Source organism: Apteryx mantelli, chromosome 5 (assembly GCF_036417845.1).
Source record: "Apteryx mantelli isolate bAptMan1 chromosome 5, bAptMan1.hap1, whole genome shotgun sequence".
In the NCBI taxonomy this organism is placed as follows: domain Eukaryota; kingdom Metazoa; phylum Chordata; class Aves; order Apterygiformes; family Apterygidae; genus Apteryx; species Apteryx mantelli.
Genome location: NC_089982.1, coordinates 87131899 through 87144865, shown reverse-complemented (window position 1 = coordinate 87144865; position 12967 = coordinate 87131899). Strand labels below are relative to the sequence as shown.

General features: G+C 51.6%; 1 protein-coding gene across 1 annotated transcript in view; it reads right to left on the bottom strand.

Moving 5' to 3' along the window:
- Positions 1-12670, bottom strand: part of PAIP2B (poly(A) binding protein interacting protein 2B) — a 29639-nt gene extending 16969 nt beyond the window's left edge. The window contains exon 1 of the mRNA XM_067298416.1: positions 12600-12670. The gene's annotated coding sequence lies outside the window, so the exon portion shown is untranslated. The remainder of the gene's footprint in view (positions 1-12599) is intronic.
- Between the last annotated feature and the right edge of the window lie 297 nt (positions 12671-12967).

The following is a 12967-nucleotide window of genomic DNA, read 5'->3' as shown; positions in this document are numbered from 1 at the left end:
ACAGTCTCTCGCAGGAGCAGAGCAGAAGCACTTATTTTCCTCCGCTGCGTTTTGCGCTTGCCCCCGTGCTCGTACCGCAGAGGCCTGAGCTAGGAGCCGCGGGGCCACGTCTCCGCGGGTTTGCCTTGCCACTGCTCCGGATCCGTCCCCAGCTCGGCTCCTCATCCCGAGCAGACCCCGCTCTCCTTTCCCTCCCCCTCGCAGGCGCGGCGAGGACAAAGCAGACCATTCACCTTCGCTCCTAGCAGGCAGCGATTTAGAGGCATGCAAACTGCATTTTCGGCCGGGAAGAACACCTTCCAAGATTATGTTTTCCAGTCTTTCTAAGCCAGGCTCAATGTATATTTTGGTCCGCATGTTATTTATCTGAGTCGCCGGAGCAGCACTGTAACCACGAGTCTGTTGACACTCTACCAAATATACACAGAGTTTGGGCAATTTTGATACATCTCTGAGACACTGTACAGCAAACGTACTGCTCCAAGCCATGATTCTCCATTTAAAAAAAAAAGTCTTCTCAGGATGAAGACTTCTTAGACTTGTTTTCCCTTTCATCTCATGCTGGAAAATGAAGTCAATAGAGAAGTAGTCTTGAACCTGGGGCCTGCGATCTCAAAGAAACATGTCTAGAGCATATAAACTACCTTCTGAGAGCTGCAGCCATGCAGAAGCACCGTTCTAAGATGGAGCATGGTAAATCCAAGGAATTACGCACTGTGGTGGCCTGCAAGGCAGGAAATTAGCCCGGGAGGTCCATGCTGGTCTTTATAAACATTTCCAGGGTTTCTTAATGTTCCAGTACTTGCCTGGAACTGGAAGAGAGGCCTGGCACGTTAGTTTTCTTTCGGGAAAGGTACTGGACAACATACAAAGGGAAATAGAAATTCTGGCCCCATTTGGTATTTGAGCGAAGGGACGGTACCTCCAATCCTCTTACTGGAGTGATTCAAAGCACAGAGCTCATAAACCACATGCAGCAGATTAGAGCATTTGTTTATCATTCCGCAGAGGCATCTGCCAGGCTCCATGCATTAAATATTTCATCTTCTAATGACGAGCAGAATGTGTGCAGACTTCAGGCCAGTAACCAGAGAGCCTTTGGAAATCCTGACGTAACCAGCCCTCCGAACGGCAGCGATGTGCTTCCACGTGATCTACACAGCAGAGGCATTTTCACCCTATCGGACTACAACAGGACCAAAGCATTTCTACAGTTATCGTCACTGCTGCTTGAATGCAGCAACGGGTCCACCAGAAACAGCCCAAACCTTTACAATATTTAAAGGTTAAAGATGCTGCGGAACCCAATCCCAGCTGGAATCACTAGGTAATCCTGATTTGTGCAGTTTTCAGCGTGGCTAGGCCAATCCAGCTGGCTGCTATGTTTGCATCCGAGCAGCTGCTTTCATTCATGTGTAACTATCTGTTCAGAACAGGTTATTTGGGAGGAAAAAAAAAAAAAAAAAAGAAAATCAATGGAAGAATAACACATGCTCCTGCTTTCTTGGACTGCTTTTTCTTTTTGAGGCCTTCAGGTACTGTTGAGATATAAATACGTCCGTCTTTCCTGCTCCCTGACCTCACTGCGTCACATCCTGCAGAAACAGAGGAGAACAACCTGATCCCTGTATCTCTTGAGATTACCTGGAGGGAGCGTGGAGGGGGGAAGAGCTTATCTGGTAACCCAGTGACCTTCAGATCACCACCTCATCTTCAGCATCGGTCATCAGGTAAGCTGGTTTTGCCTGTCTCCCTTTCGTTGGCCCAGGCTGAGTCCCGCTCTTTGGGGTCCAGCACAGGGCTGTAGAGTTGTACAAAACCCTCCGCCTCTCACCCCACCTTCCTCCCCATCCAAAGGACACGCTGGAAACGTCTGACAGATCACGGTTTTCAGGACTCCAGTACCGAAGTTCAGCACGCGAGGGAACAACACACGGAGCATCTGCAGAGACTGATCTGCAACCAAAGACCAAGCAGGCCTTTCACCAGACAGTACCGGGCCAGAGACACGCTGTGCCCACGCAGCCGTATGAAGTCCAATGAGTGAAAGCGAGCGAGCTTAGTCCCAGCTGAACAGGGAGTTACGCTGAAGAGCTACTTCACACCCCACTGTTAATGCAGCCCTGGCGGGAGCCCGACTCAGGGTCTCCAGCAAGAACCAGGAGCTCTAAAGCCCTAAGCAGCAAACCGGGTCCATTAGCTTTGAAACAGTCGCTGATACAAATTAAGTAATCTAGACAAGGGAGGGCAATCAAACCACACTCTGCTAGTGCAGTAAGATGCTAATGCAATACCACCGTCTCAACTCCACCGACATCTAAAGGTGACGAACTTTTTTCGAGGAAGCATCCTTGTTTCTATGTGGTTGTGTCCTTTAGCTTCTGTGCTACCGCTGGCTGTCAGCAGAACCGCAGGCTGACTCGAGCACATCCAGAAATAAAACGCGCCATCAGCAAAATCCACCTGCTAACAGCAGGAGCAGACGTGTCGGGGACGGGAACGCCGTCCAAGTCCTATCCCATATAAAATGCTCTTAGCCACAGTCAGTCCCCAGCCAGAGACTGCAGATGGCAGGAGAACTGGAGGTATACGCCTTCAGAGAGAGGAACTGGACAGAGGCACCTACCACCTCACACCAGACACCACAGTCCCTGGCACAAGGCAGTTTTGGATCTGTAATCACCTGTTGTTTTGCACCCAGAGATTTAAGCGTGGTCAGGACTCCACCATCCAGCGCTCTTGTGAGCTTAATGCTACAAAGAGTGGGAGCAAAAAGATCATTCCAATCTGCAGACAGAACTAGAGGGCAGAGGAGATTTGAGGATTTGCTGCAGTGAACTTCAAGGACTGTTTCCTGTAAGCAGCGAAAACGACAGCGCTGTGGTCCAGACACAAGGCTGGCTATTGAGCACAGACCTTCACATTCGAGCTCTGCTGCGGTTCCCTGCGGGGCCGTGAGCTTTATTTGGTATTCAAAGTAGTGAGTATTGGAACTCCATAAAAACGTAACCTGAACCCGAGTGAATCCACTCATGGCCATAGCGAGTGTGCTGGAAAGACCAGAGGAAAGAGAGCCGCGTGCAAATGTTCCTGCCCAGCACACGTGAGAAAAGAGGATCAAGCCCTTTGGCGGATAATGCACAGCCATATTCATATTTCAGCATTTGGGATCTGAAATCAAGTCAAAGGTGAGCAGCAGGAAGCACAGTTCAGGAAAACAACCTGAGCTCTAACAGCTGTCTTACATTTCCCGTTTTAATCGGGCAGTTATGGAAATTAAAAAGCATCTCAACGGCCACTCTTGTATTTAAAGTTCCGTGAGTTGAGATCCAAGCATCACATCTCCCGCTACATTTTTTGGAGCTTATTTCTTTCATTTTCCTTCCCATGTTCACTCCCCCTCTTCTTTTTAACTCGAACCACATCTTTTTATTTGTTTGTTTTAAACTTGTGTCTTTGAAACTGTAACAGCCATATTAAAGCAAACTCAGGAAAACGAATACAAATGACATGTACCTTGAAAAATCTCATTTGCTTTTAAAGACCTTAGAAATTCTAGTCCAAGACACGACGGCAGCACATGAAAGCAATCAGTCCCACTGCTGCAGAGCTGGGGCCAGCTCCGGGAACAGACAAGTAGCCAGGTATTTCCCACCTGTCCCCTTTCTCCCATCACGTGACACTAAAGCTTCTGCTCAAACACGTTAAACTGAGCATTATGAGGTAAAGCATGTGAAGAATTTGAGGGGAGCTCTGCACTCCCGCTTAAAGAAAGGAGAGTTTTCAGCTAGCTGTATCTGGATTTTACTGCTGGCTTGGCCACTGCGAGCCTTGATCTTGCCTCTGATTCCCCAGAGAATCACCGTCGCGCGCTTACTCGAGAGCGGTGCCACCGTTAACGCTGGATGTCACACGGCTCGGGGCTGCCAGGGAGCAGGCCTGCTCCCTTTGCCTCCCACCTCTCCGCACCAGCTCCAAGGTCATCTGATCCCTCTGGCAGCAGAAGACAACTCCATCAGCTCGGTCATAGCTACTGCGCTCCGAACACCTCTTTGTGCCTGACAGGGCTACAAAGTCGCCTGTCAACGTGCTTTGGAGCTCCGGTCCGATTCGGCGCGTACGGCGCTGGTGCAACCACCCCAACCACCACCCAGCTCTGCTGCGTGAGCAGCATTGTCTTTGCCTCAAAGCACACAGTCTCAGACAAGCGACAGATGAGAAGTGGGCTGCAAGGGGGATAAGAAGCAGCGTCTAACTCCTCCCACACAATTGCAGCTCTCTCACTTTGGAATTACAAAGCAGAGCAAGTGCAAGTTATCCTCACCCCTCAAGCCGGCTTCACAGCATTAAGACGTTCGATGGGAGGACAGAGGCTTCCTGGATCAGCTCCGTAGGAGGCGGGGAGGCACCATATACAGGGCAGAACCGCAGTAGAGTATAAAGGGGGCAGCTGACACGCAGGCAGACAAGGCTAAGGTAGAGGATTACGTGCGAGAGGACAGCAAGCACAAACGAGCAAGTCACAGCCTGATGCAGAGAAGGAGATAACAGAACGATGCGGCTGGAGCGACGGAGAAGGAAGCTGATCCTAGAAGCAAAAATTGGCCAGTGGGTGACCCACACGCAGAGGAAACGGCAGAAAGGTGCCGCTGCGCAAGCCGTGTGGCAGCGTCGTGCCGGTCAGCGGATCGCCTCCAAAGCCATTCAAGTGGAAAGGGAGGAAGACAAAAGTCAGTTGATGTTGAGATCAAACTGTGGTCGGAAAGCAGCCTTCCTGGTGGCGACGGGTACACACAGGAATGCTTCAAACTGCGAAGACGGAGCAGCCTAAGACATGGAGAGTTATTAATATCTGGATAACACACTCGGATACCACAGAATTCCACATATGGTTATCCACTCTTTCCAGGCAACCCATTAAACCATTTCCTTACCTAATTCAGTAGGATAACACATGGCAAAACAAACAGTGTTAGTCAAAGCAAGACTGTGAAACTCATGAAAGGCAAATCCCCCTCATGAATCCCACTTTGGGTTTGTTCCTGCCCCCTGCGAAAGCTTCTGTTTCTTACACTAAGTACGGCATTAGTCATATTCCTCCCCCTTCACCCCCAAAGAGTTAACAAGTCAGCACTAGACAGGAGAATTGAGTACAGCTGTGCATTTGGCTCAAGGCGAAGGACATATGGTCCTCCTTACCCTCCACAAACTAGTCTTGGGGAGAGCCAAAACTTTGGTCTGGGGCCTTTCAGCAGAGAATGTCAGGGGTTATGCGATAGAAGAGGCTGCCCGGGCTAGGGTTCCCAGCTCAGAGCTCTATAAATAGCCTTGGGAATCATGGTGTTTGCAGACTAGCTGATCATTTACCAAGAAACCCACCCATAACAACCCAGTCCTCAGAAAAATCAGCCCTTATTTCGTGGTACACTTTTATAGCTCCTTTCCTTCATGCCTGCCCTGTGCTCACTCAGGAGTAAGCCTCAATTTGCAAGGGCTGGCACAGGAGGGAAGGAGGAGAGGTTACTGCTGCATTCCCAATTTTCTGCTGGATAGCAGATATCATCCCAGCTGGATAACTCGCTTTGGGTTTAACAATGCTCAAATTTCAGCTTGTAAAGTGTTTATGAAAAGGAATCCATTATTTTTCCTCTCAACTAGCGCAGGAACATTTTGCACACAAAAAAGCAAGCTGGAGCACACGAGAACCAGTTTAAAACTCTCAAGTCGTACAAAAGCCCTGACCTTCTCCAGGAATCTATTCCACGCACAACCTCATGACAGGTCTTTAACCTGAATGGAGAAGATCAGAGGCCATCTGATTATCCCTCAGGCCCATTCAGAAAAGTCAAGCTTACACAAAACCACTTTTTTCAAAGCAGCATCACCGATAGTATGCATGTTTGGAGACCAGGTGCTAACAGGCCCTAACATTTCACCCCATATTCACATAATCTTGACCTTAACAGAAATCCAGCACACTGAACTAATCCGTACTCATGCAGCACTTGGGCAAGGAGGGAAGAAGAGGGGTGGAAACTATCGTGGGCTGCCCCTCAAACTCTCTAAAGTGGCAACAGGAAAAGGGGAGTTTATCAGCCTCATTTCCTAAGAGATCAGATTCCTCCAATTTCACAAAAAGAGTACAGACAGCAAATTCACGTAGGCAGTTTGTACACGTATGTTTTAGACTCATTACGAGTAGACCACAAACCTCAGGTTGATCTATTTTAGCCCCCCTAAAAAGAATCTCTCTCCTTTCTGCACATTTCTCTTCCTCACCACCTGCACACACACCTTTTCTAATACAGCAGGCTGTAAAGATAAATTGCTCTAATCTTTGCTTACGGATAAGGCCTTTGCATTTGAGAGTCCCCAGTTACACTTCTTATCTCCCAGCTGTGTAGATTTTTCCAGCACCCTTGTGCTTTGCCAGATGCCCTGCTTCAGGCACTCTCTTGTTGGGCTTCCACCCAGATGAGTTATCGGTTCTCAGCTTTGAGCTGTGATTCACTGGGGAACCCAGAGTTCCCGTGTTTATTTTTTTCTGCTGCACTGCAATGCAGCTCAGGCCCAGCCCACAGCCTATCACCACCCCGAACTCTTTCAAGTATTTTTCCCCAGGCATCTCCTTCCTATTATACTTGCACTTCAGGTTTTATTCCCTCCCAACAACGCCGAAGCGCTGAGCTGGCGAGCTGCTGCAGACCTTCAGGAGTCACACACCATTCCCTCGCTTCTTTCCCCCCTCTTTAATTAGAAAATTTTAAAAGTCTTCCAGTTTAGTCTAGACCTCTAATACTTCTGTGCCACGTTGGTCTGGACTTCTAATTTTTTCTGTGAGAGGTATAATTAATATTCCCTTCTTGCACTTGCTGTGCTATGCATGGGCGCTGCTGGTCACTGCTTACACTCCTCAACAGATGCGGAGCTTTCCCTTTTCATCTCAGTCGCCGAGGAAATGCATCCTATTTCAATCGCCAATCTGGGGGATAATCTCGTCCTCCACTCTTAATCCGTATGTACAAGAAAAATCCCCAGTTTACTCAGAGGCAAAATGAAGGGCAGTCAGATCCCTATGTCATTTTAAAAGCATCACATATCTGTATCACAAACATCTAAACCACTCTTGTGTTGTGTCCAAAAACGCTCAGAAACCTAATTTCAAACTCATCCTAAACACCGTTCTTCATTTAGCTAGTTTTAATCTCAAGCAAAGAAGATACTCTCTGCACTTGGCAGCTCGCAAACGGGTCCTGCTGCTTACCAGGATTAATGCTGCAATACAGGGTAGCAGAAAGACGGCCACCCAGCGCGGCGCATTCGCCCACGGGACACAGTACTTCTGCAGCTTCTTTAAGGGAACCGACAATAGAAATTTTAAAGACGTCAAAGAGAGCATCCGTCACGAAGCAACTTTCACCACAGAAGTCGGTACCCAGGCAGCAGCGGCCACCGCAGCTCTAGGAAGACAAGTCACCTGCCTCCTTGACAGGGCCCAGAGATGCTCCTTAAAAATTGCATCTTTCCCACACAAGCGCGTCCACAGGGCAAAGCCTGAAGACGGAGTTCCCTGCACACGGGGACGCTCCTCTGCCCATCAGAAGAGGGGCAAAAAGAAGAACTGAGCAAACAGAAAGAAGACATGGTGCTTTTATCTGTGCGGTAGAAATGCTTGGAAACGAAGACCAGGTGAAACGAGAGAAGTGCACTAAACGCTTGGCCACTGTTCTTCAGATTTCCAGGAGCAGAGTTTTACCTATATTTATGACAGAGGCCTCAAATGAAAGCACTTTTTCCATACGGAGGCATGACACCTCACTGGGGAGTCCACCCTACTGGTTTCTCTAATTGGGAAAAGTCACTCCTCCTGCACGAATATCCAGCGACGTTAACGCGACCACTACGAGTCTCCGCACTCCCAGGCGCGGCTGCGGCAGGGCCCTGAAGCCAGATGACATGGCCGTTAAAGCAAGCTCACGTGAACCAAATCAGTATGCAAACTTCCCACAGAGGCGCATCCAGGCTCTTTTTGCGCAAACATTTCCATGGTGAACTCTGAAAAAACTGCATGTACGCATGCCTTTAACCCCGCCAAATGCAAGGTAGCTTAATGCAGCTGCGAGATGACACAGACTAAGCTGCGGTCACCGAGCGTGTTTAGAGCCAGCAGAGTAAGTCCACACACAGCTTGCATCAGGGTGCTGCGCCTGCATATTCACCGCCTCCGCCTTCGCTCCTATTCTGAAGTCAAATGCGTGATTTTTTTTTCAAAGTACAGATGTGGAACTGAAGCACAGCAAAGCCAGATTTGCCCCACATCGCACGAGAGGTCTAAGGCAGATGTGGTAATCAAACCCGTATTTCAAGGGTCTCCAGTTTGCATCCTAGCACCTGGACCGTGCTCATCCTTGTTTCTGCCTTCCGCAAAAGCGCACGCATTACAGTAAGGCTGCCGCAGCTGCCTGCTCTCCAGTACCATTCTCTAAGTGCTCCAGAAACTGCCTACTTGACGAAACGTCCCCTGTCAACGCCAGACAAAAGCGCGTATTGGACAGACGCCCCGGCCTGGCTGGGGGAGGCTGGATTTCAGCAGCCCAGATTTCATCCACTGACAACACCAGTTTGAATCAAATTAACGCCGCCGGTAGAAGGGCCGACGCGATGACAGCTCCAGAGCCTGATGCTGTCCTTGCACAGGTGCAGCGCCTGGTCCCCGGGGTGCTGCAGCTTACTGCTCCTGCCGCTGATAAACCCGTTTACAACCTGAGCGAGCTCTCTCACCGCAAGATTTAAAATAAATAAATAAAAATCGCGCCAGGAATGGCACTGTTGTCACCAGCCTAGTCTGGCTGCAGATGGATGATCCAGAGGTGAACAGCCAAGGATATCGCTTTACTGAATCCTGTGGTCAGTTCATAGCAGCTGGCTGGAAAAAGAGTTTGAGATTATCATTTTATATGTCCTTCCCTCGGACATGAAGAGGTTTTCCACATGCTGCTCTCAAGAACTGGGATGGCGCTACTGATTTCCATACACCTTAACAATTTTTGCTTGAAAGATCAAGAAAACAAGAGAATCTTACTAACCTTCTGGACTCTAAGAAGAGCTTGATATCTCAAAATACCTTCTGTATCAGGAGAGAGAGAAACCAGTGTCACGTACTTCTGGCACAGAAAGATGCCTCTCCGGTGGGTTTTTCCTGGGCAGGCACCTTTCCCAGCCCACGCACACGTGTGGCAGGGAATGCCTTCCTCCTCCGCAGGCGCTGCAGCAGGAGGCTGGGCCTGCAGTTAGGTCTTTTTCACATAGACGTTACTTGACACTCGCAGAAAAGTTTTACTCTCAAAGACGGACCGAGAGAGAGGACGGTCGCATCAGGGCCATTTGAGTCCTGGTCCTTCCGAAGCGTAGGGCAGTTCTGGGGTGAGGGGAGAGGGTTTGGCTCAATGTGGGACATTTTAGAGCCCAGCAAATAACTGAGACAAAGCATCAGCTGGACTCAAAGCACTTCAGGAATTCAATCTCAGAGGGAGCAGCAAAGTGCAACTCCACATCAATGTTTTTCAGTAACAGCCCTCTCCAGCCTCGCTGCGTGTTCCAGCTCCGCCTCGCTGATTTATTCTTCGCAGAAGGGAAAGAGGCCACTCTGAGCACAGACATCTCTCCAACATGCTATGCCAAAGGCTGCTCCTTAGATAGGAAAAAATAAATTCACACTTCAAGGGAGGGGAACAAGCTTGTTTCCCTTCCTTGGTCATTCATTTTCAGAACAAAAGCTTACAAGTTTGCACGAGGACATCGGGACCCAGCTTCTGCTGAAGGAGTATTTGTGACAGGATACACTGCTCGTTTACCTCTCATTGCACCTGCATGTGACTGGAGCTTTCTGCCTGTCTCAAGTGAGCAGAGCAGAAGTCTCCAAGCATGTGTGTGTATTTTATGTATAATGTGCATGCATGTCTGGCTCCTTACTACTCAAATTGAAAAATGACTATCCACTTAGTTTACCACCTGCAAGTTCTTCAGAGGGAAAAACTGGAGACTTCTTTGCACTGAAAGAAAACATGGAGATTTTTGACCCAAGATTTTCATATCCATTTTTGTTTCAAGCTATTAGGAACTGAATAAACACAGGTAAAGATTTCACACAGCGTTTACTACAGCCTCTCCGTTCATGACTAACACAGGAACAAGGATCTGAATCAGATGTGCTCCAAAGCAATACAGCGTTTAACACGCCATCCCACCGAGTAGTCACAGCGTCAGACAGAGAAAGAAATTTTCCTACCTGGCTGCGACGTTCTCGTAACAATATATGACTTGTCACTGCATGTTAGGGTGAAACCTGAAGAGCCAGCGTGTAATGAAATATCGCACGTGTGTGAGCCAAGAACAGCTCAGCAGCGCGGAGCCTGCGCAGGGGCAGAATGGCAGGTGCCTCGTCCCATCCGCCGTAAACACGGCCGGGGGAAGCAGAACCGCTCGGGCTGGAGAGGGCGCCCTTTTCGCAATACAAACCTACCCCTGCAACGCACCAAGAGTCTTTGCAGCACAGGCTGGATTAATTTTTTAAGTAAAGTTGAAAAAAAACCCAGCTTTCAGTTGCTGTGGCCAGTGAAGATACCACATTGTACCTCAGAGCTCAGACTTCCTTCCAGCATTAACGACTGCACGGCGAGATCTATCTATCTGCATCCTCACTCGGTGTTTTGGAAGTGCTGTAGATGAGCAGAAATCAGGCCGTGCTCACCACGCTGCGTAAATGCAGAGACTCACGGGGCAAAACAGGCTCGGGCAAGCACGAACGGATATCCCCCTTCCCCACCTCGACTGCAGCCCCATGAATCTGCCAAAAGCATTACCCGCAGGTCAGCACATCCCGCAGCGCGAACGGCACGCTCTCCTCACGGAGAGGGCATCCAAACTGCCTGGAGAGAGATTTGTTTTGTTTTAAAAGGTTTGTTTCTGAGGAAGACTGAGCATCCAGCAGAGCTGCTGTGGGGACAAAAGAGAAGAAGCAGCAAGGCACAGACCAGCGTGGAGAAATACACGCAAAGCAATGGAAGAGCACCCACGTGAATAGACAAGCGGCGCTGTGGGGTGAGATGGAGTCCTGCACGGACCCCGAGCCTTCAACACCCGTTTAGTAAAACCTGCTGAGATGCACTTCTGGCAGCCTCTCTAACCAAAGCACAGGGTTACACACCCTGCATCCCTACTGTCCTAAATACTAACTTGATCTTCCCCAAGACAGTTCTTCCAACGGCCTTGCCCCCTGAAATCCTGCACTTCCTGGAGCAGATTCTTTCCAGCTTTGTTTGGTCTCTGCGTGTCCCTGGAAAGAAAGCTCTCTGTAAGCAGCAGGGAGACACGCAAAACACAGCGGCTGCTCTCTGGTAACCCGATGAAAACCTAGACCCGAGCTGTATTTATCCCTGTGCCTCCTCCCTTGGGAGCACACCCCAGCTCACAGAAACTCTCCCAGACGAGCGGCACGTTGGCTCGGGAAAGGAGGCCAGAGCAATTCGGCTGCAAACAAGGCGTTCGCGACGGCGAGGAATTCCACCGAGCCGGCAGAGGAGTGGGCGATATCTGGAGCCGATAATACCAACTGACAGCATCCCAATAAACACGCTAACTCCCCGCGTGGAGGCCTGCCAGGGCAGAAAATCCAGAGCCTTCCCTGAAGGCAAATGGCTGCCTCGGAAGGCAATTAGCTTTCCCCAGGAGGCCGCGGCACCTTTCAATTTGGAGAGCGGCCCCGTGCTTCCCCGGCGCAGGAGGAATCACCCTCTCCTCCTGCCAGGGGAGGACACAGCCGCCCTCGACACGAGTTTCTTAGGCTGAGCGTGAGATCGCGGCCGGGCCCTGCACAGCGCGGCTCCTCGCAGCAGAACCGGTCCCGTCCCGTCCTGTCCCGTCCTGTCCCACAGGGACGGCTCTGGGAAAACCTGCCGGAGGATGTTTTTGTGTGATACACGGCTGCTGCGTGGCGGCAGCGCCTCCGAGGCTCGGTCCCGTGCACTGGAGGAGGCCGGCGAGAGCTCATCATCCTCCTTTGCGGGCTGCAAACCTGAGCGTCGTCCTGTGCCGCAGCATTAGAGGAGGGGAAAAATAAATTTGTTTTCTCCTCGCTGACCAGCGCCAGCTGAAGCACACGGCAGAACCCCAGCTGCGAGGTGCCCTCCGCGGGGAGAGGCTGCCCGGGCGGAGCCGCCAGCAGCGAAACCACCCCGACCAGACACACCAACTTGCAGCAACTTTGCCGCCGGAGCCCGGTCGTGCGGGGCACGTTTTAAAAACGCGGCGGGCAGCGCCAGGCCGGCGAGGTTTTTTTTTTTTTTTTATATAGCTAAAAGTCGTGCTGAAGCTGCGGCGAGGCAGCGGGCTGCGCTGCGGGGACGGCGGGGATGGAGGTGGGGGGGGGGGGACGTTGCTCGGCGCTCCGCCACCGGCGCGGCCCCGCCGCCGCCGTGTCGCACCTCAGCGGCGAGCGACGGTTGGGCGCGCGGGGGGGGGGGGGGGGGGAGGGGGGAGGGGTGGCGGCCCCCGCGCTGAGGGGGCGCCGCGCGGGCGCCCCTCCCCCCCCCAGCACCTACCTGCCGTGGGCCGGTCCGCGCCGGTCCTGCTCCGCGCGGGCGCCCTCCGTCCGCTCCGTCACCACCGTCACCAGACCCCCCCCCTCCCCGTCCCCGTCCCCTGTTCCCCGCGCCAACCTGCCCGCGCCCCTCGCGCCGCCGGCCCCGCCCCCGCCGCCGCCTCATTGGCCGCCGCCCGCTGGCAGCCGCGCCCCGCTCGCTTCGCCCGCTCTCCCCACTGGCCAGCGCCGCGCGCCCCGCCCCGCGTCAGCCCCGCCTACCCCCCTCCTTCTCTTCGTTAGCATGTTAGAGACGGCCAACAGACGCTTTAGTCCCATTGGCCAGCTCTGCGGGCCGCCCCGCCCCCCCGCTCTCCACGCGCAATCTGA